General features: G+C 53.3%; 1 protein-coding gene across 5 annotated transcripts in view; it reads right to left on the reverse strand.

Annotated features, from left to right (window-relative positions):
* LOC116855197 (core histone macro-H2A.1) overlaps positions 1-5690 on the reverse strand; it is a 72529-nt gene extending 66839 nt beyond the window's left edge. The window contains exon 1 of one of the 5 annotated variants that reach the window (XM_032837682.1): positions 5533-5690. The gene's annotated coding sequence lies outside the window, so the exon portion shown is untranslated. Of the gene's footprint in view, positions 1-5089; positions 5107-5532 lie in introns of those variants that run through there. The other 4 variants (XM_032837683.1, XM_032837679.1, XM_032837681.1 and 1 more) reach the window with 4 other exon arrangements.
* Positions 5691-6000: the final 310 nt, after the last annotated feature.

A 6000-nucleotide genomic window follows, 5' to 3' on the forward strand; every position in this document is an offset into this window, starting at 1 on the left:
GCTTACTGCCTATGTGTTCTTGGGCATGTGACATAATGTCACCCTCAGAGCTTATCTTACCATCAAGCGGGGATGAAGACAGAATGGATACCGAGCAGTTGGTTGGAGAACAGAACAAAAACATGAATATACAGGGCCGACAAGCACTGATGGAGTGAGTGCTCAGGACAGCCAATAAAAATAACAACAACGTGTATAATTTGAAAAGAGGCCACCTCTTGGAAAGATGATGTGGGTTATTCATACTGGCAAGGATGGCACTAGCTGCTCTAACAAACAAGCCCCTACAGCTTGTTTCTCCCTCGTGGAAGTCCAAAGTGGGTTTCCATGATTGGCTGGTGCTACTGCACGTGAGTCATGGGCCCAGACCCCTCCCATCCCTCACTGAGCAATTCCCAGGGTTACCACAGAAGGGAAAAGGCCATGGAGGATAACGCATGGAGGCCTTCAAGGGCCAGGCCTGAGGGGGGAAGGGGGCATACCACTACTAACCATGATTCACTGACTGGAACTTGGTCATATGGTCTCACCTAACTGCAAGAGCAGCTGAGAAATGTCCTTTAGCTATCCAGTCAGCAGAGAAAACAGCCAGCTCCATCCCACAACAAACCAAGGTAAAAATTGACCACGAAACCAGGGTGTGAGCAGCCAGCCAAAGCCCGTTGGGCCCTATGTGACCTATGTCCTGCATCCAGCCTCTTCTGAGAGTTGGATGGTCCCCCGTCACAGAAAAAGTGGCTTCTAACACACTCGGCTTCTCAAGGCACTGATGTTGCTCAAAAGAGAAACAGCTCCACTATCTTGTCAAACTGACAAAACTGTGTGCTTCCTTCCTGGACTAATCATCCAGGAGGGCACCCCATTCAAGAAACTGGAAGTTTCTCACCCCTAGAGAGGGCCCCCACGTGCTTTGACGATGGTGACATGGCTTCAGGCAACCTTGGCATTCATTCATCATGGCATATTATCTTAGCTGGGTCTTTTTTGACTGGAAATGAAGGTTCTGTGGTTGATCCTGAAGGGATCTCTGTGGTCTTTACCTCTGCAACCCCTCTGACTACAAGTCAATCACAATAGACACAAACCTTGCTTGCAGAAGCCCAAAGCTTACCCAGAGTCGCACACTGGTGGAGAACGGCTGTATGGAGAAGTTAGCCAGGCTTGAGTGAGTGGCAAGTCTCTGACCACAGGCCTCCCACAAACCGAGATGGGACAGGGCGTGTGATCTGTCCTCATGGCACAGGACTAGGAAGAAGGCTGGCTGTGAAATCAACCACCTCGACCTTAGCAGTTGCTACACTGTATCATCACCACCAGCTCCCTTGTCTGTGGTGAAGTGATACACCAGTGGGCTCTGCTTACCAGGCCCCCACCAACCTGTGATCTGGTAGGCTCTAAAATGCTGGCTGGATGGTGACTGATCAGTTGGCATTTACAATAGATGGGGTTCTCTTGACAAAGATGAGGGCAGCATTTCTAAAGGTCATAGGCCACAGGACTCAGAGATATGGCAAGCGGGACACCAGTCAGGCACCTTCAGTGAGACCATGCATGGACACATACCTGGCCAATCCCTGTGGGAACTCATATCCTCAAAATTCTGGAAGCCCATGCAGTCACCTTAGGGATTCCCAGGAAGGGAATACCACAACTGCACCAACAGTTAAAGTGGGAGCCACGAAGGGGCCTTCCCACTCCCTGATAGTTCTATGGCTCCCGCTGCCTCTCTTTTGCCATGAGACTAGCTCGGTAAAAGATGAAAGAGACCAGAGGGAAATACTTAGCTTCCTCACATCTGTACATGACTGGCCTCCGCTAAGGCTACAGCATAGACAACTCTTTATCAGGGCACTTACAAAACCACTGTAACCAGCGGTTGTGAAGTCTTTTATTATCCAAGCAATGAAATTCGTGCATATTGATCCCGAATGAAATATTGACTGGAACTGCTGGGGAGCTGCTAGTCAAAAGGCCCTATTTCCAGCACCCGAGGTTGGGGGAATCTGAGCAATCAGCGGTTCAAGTCACTGCTGCCGCAGGAGGACCGCACCATCCACTCCCTGCAGCTGGATAAATGCCCACGTGTCTGCATGCATTTGTCACTTCCCATCAACTCCAATCATGACAGCCAACCTGAGGCCCTTAATTGTGAAGCGTGGGACACTAATCCTGTTGACGGCATTCTCTTCCATTTACTCCCATCATACCAGATGATTAACGGTGTCACTGCTGTCATGTCCCCAGAGGCACAAGGATCTACTCCACAACTATCACTCACAGAGCCGGGCTTCAGAAACAGCCCTCTGATTGGCCGAGAAGAGAGACTTGCTCTGGTACACTAGCCAATCAGAAGAAACATCTCTCTCCATTCATAAAACACTACATCATCAAGTGAGCTGGATGATCAAAGGATTTATGGTACACCTTCAGTGAGCCAAGGGATTACAAACAAGGAGAGAAGGACAAATTGGGATAATAAATAAATCCTAAACTGCAAATTTTGTTCCAGCACATGTATCTTCCTTGTGTGTCAGGTTTTTGTGGTGGGGTTAAAAACAGAAGCCAAACACAAGTATTATTTAGGAAAGAGTTTCCAGAAGGCTAGTCTGGAATTAAAATTTCACCTCTGTAAACCCCCAAGTTTGTAATCTGTGCTAAAGGAATTGGCACTACCTTTCAATAGCAAGGCACGGTCTTCGTGTTTCAAGAGGAAACTTTCCTTCCCACCTCCTCTCTTTTAAAGGTTGTGCCATACTTTAAGGTAGCCATTTCAATGGAAGGCTATCAAAGGAAAAGTTTAATGTGAGCTTCAATAGAGGAGGACCCTGGTTGGATGGGGTTGGCATCTAGAAGCCATTCAGTATTTGCTGAATGGCTGAGGTATTCCCAGTAAGAATAAAGAACATCTAGCCACGTCTCTCTCCTGCTCAGAGCCTTCGATGGTTTCTTCTAGCTTCACCTGACTCCCTCTAGGATTCAGCCATTCTGAGCCCCTGGCAGTCCCCCCATATGACCTCTATTCTCACTGTTCTAAGACTCAACACATGGGGCTCCCCAGGCCTCAAACACTTATCCACATCTGCCCTCTTCTGCCCAGCCAATTCCTACCTTGCTTTTCTATACCCAGGAAGGGCTTGCTCCTGCTTATGTCACTGTTCTGGGGACTACCATGAGAGTTACTGTGGCCTTCTGCACCAACCTTACAACAGCCACTTGCCTGTCTTCTCTTTGCATCACCTTCCCAAGGATGAGGACTGGGCATCTCTTGATCATGCTCCTGACCCCAGCACCTGACCCAGAGGTGATTCTCAGGAATTATTTATTGAAAGACAGTAAGATATGAATCTGGCAGGTTTGATCCAAGCAAACAAGCTATACAACTCTTCAGAACCCACTTGGGCTCTCTTGTAAGAGCTGGAATGGCCTCCAATGTGCTTCTAGAACTACAGAATGTGGGGGAGGACCCACAGGATTGGCATGGGCCTCCCAACCCCTGCTCCTTCCCAGCTTATGTACCAAGAACGGAGCTCTGAAAAACCTAACATAAACCCAAAGGCACAATCCAACAAAAAGTAGAAGCTGCTATAATTCTGATCAATAGCACATATAGATGTGTCTTGACAGCTTGGGGTTTGCACTTTGGTTTATTTTAATAAATCACCTTGAAATGACCAGGGACAGCATTAGCTCTGAACATATTAGAGGCAGGTCCCAGAATATATGTACTCCAAGCCTCTCTATGGGAAAAGGATAAGGGGTCTTGGAGTTCTATTGTCACCAGGACCAGAAGAAATGGCAGACAAAGATGTCCCACTCCCTGCCCCTGGTCCCTTGGGTACAGACCACGCCAGTAACTTGGGGCTTTGTGTTAGAGTGTCACAAGTGGTAGTCTAGACCACTCCTCATTCTAAAGGCCCTACCTCAAGTAATTTTCGCTTAAACTCTTCCCTCCTTCTTAATGCCTTCATCTAGCTATCAGCATTTGTAGGCTAAAACAAAGTAACAGAATAAAGAGATTTCCTGCTCTCCTCCTAAAACTAGAGGGGGTAAGAATTTAAAGACTCAAGGGTCTTCTGGTTTGGGTTGGCTTTTTTATTTTTAATTTAAATTTTTAAAGCAAATCTATCCCCACTGGAGAGGCTTTTGTGCAAGACTGGGATGACACTGTCCGACTTTAGTCCGTTTTTACAAGGAGTATAATTTCCAGTTGCAGGCATAAGGTGGGCATTTCAGAGTCAATAAGTGCTCTGAGGGCACCTGCAGCAGGTGGATTCCACCTAACTTACACCTAGAGTCTCCCATTAAAACTTAAAGCTCTTTGAAACTCCCCTAGTCTGCTGAGCAGGAAGCCTGGGACAAGGTACTTTGCCCCCTCTTTAACGGTAAAACCTCAAACCACAAAGGTGGAAGAAAAAGAGAAGCCAGCAGGAAGGCCCCTCTAATTGTCTATTTTTATATGCTGTTTATTGGATCATTAAAATCTTACAAGGATTTCATGGTAATTGTAATTGCTGAATTCAAAGTTTGCCTTAGCTGTTTGTACAGATGTTTTTCGCTTTCAAACTGTGCAGTATTTTCCCTAACATCTTGTCTGAAAGAATCTTCCAATCTACTGACCAGATCCCTGAGCGATCCGTGGTCCCAGGAGTGGAGACGGGGCGCGCCACCCCGCACACCTGTTGTCAGGTGATACCGCCCGCAGCATCCAGCGCTCTCACCTCCCCACCCCTCCCCACCCCCCAGCGAGTCCCTTCCCTCCCGGCCTTCTCCACCCTGGGAGCCTACAGCCTTCTGGAGTTACCTTTTAAAAAACTCCCAGCCACGAAGCAAACAAAAGGCCGATCAGAAGATGAACGAGGGCAACGGGGGGGTGGAGGGGGGGAGTGTTCCCGCGTTCCCTCTCCAGCCACTCCCTGGACAACCCCCTCCTGGGCCCTGCCTGGCTCCGATCCCACGAGTGTATACCCCCAGCCGCCAACCTCCCCTCTGCGCAGAGACCGAGCCAGACGCCTACACCGCCGCCACCTGGCTCTCGGCCCCGACTTATTGTGCAGGGGGCCGGCAACACCCGGGCCGGCGGGAGCCTCACCAAGTACAACTCCGCGCACCGCAGCTCCCGGCCGCCCAGGCCCAGGCTGGCCGGCTAGCGCCGCGGGGCCTCCCCGGGCCTCGGACTCAGCCCGCTCGCGCGCCCCGGGAAGGGTCGCCGGGAGAGGGGCCAGCACTGTTGCCTTCCCACAAAAGCGCCCAGGCGCGGGCAGGAGGACGCGGTTTGGAGAGAAGTTGGCTTCCGGGTTTGCTGCTTGAACAAAACCAGAGAGAATCCCGCGCGGCCCGGCAGGGCCTGGGAGGGCGCCGTGCGCTCGCGAGGCCCCGCGTGGGCCAAGCGGAGCGCGGCGACCCGAGCCCAGCCGAGCGCCGCCCGTGCGCGCCAGGCCCGGCCGCTCCCGGGTCCCCGCAGCCGGAAGAGCGGCGACCGGACCGGGCGGCGGGGGACCGGGCGCGCGGCGAGGGGGCCCGCGCGGCACTTACGGGGCGGCTCGGCGGCGGCGGCGGCAGCAGCTAGGTGTCCGGCCCGTGCCCTCTCGGCCGCTCGCGCCTTTTCTCTCCGCGCTCCTCGCTGGCCCGCCCGCCCGCCTCCTCGCTTCCCGCCCGCGCGCCGCGCGCTCGCCCCCTCCGCCCGGCTCCGCTGCCGAGTGAACTGGAACCAGTAGCCGCGGCCCCGGGATTCCCACAATGCACAGCGCGCCGCTCGTCACATCCCATGCCGCCCCGCGCGTCCGGCCACCCCTTCCGCGCCACCCCGGCGCCCCGGCCTTGACCCCGGTCCCGCGGCTGCGCGGGCCGCGGCCTCCGCGCTCCGTCGCCCGCAGGTCGGCCGGTCTGTCCGCCGGCCGCCCCGAGGCCCCGCGGACACCCCGGCTGGAGGCTGGACGCCGGACGCAGGGCCGAGCCCCGGGCGCGCCCTGAGCCCAGTGCTGGGAAAGGCTTTGGTCCCCC

The sequence above is a fragment of the Lontra canadensis genome, unplaced genomic scaffold (genome assembly GCF_010015895.1).
Source record: "Lontra canadensis isolate GAN:19392208 unplaced genomic scaffold, GSC_riverotter_1.0 scaffold99, whole genome shotgun sequence".
Taxonomy (NCBI): Eukaryota; Metazoa; Chordata; class Mammalia; order Carnivora; family Mustelidae; genus Lontra; species Lontra canadensis.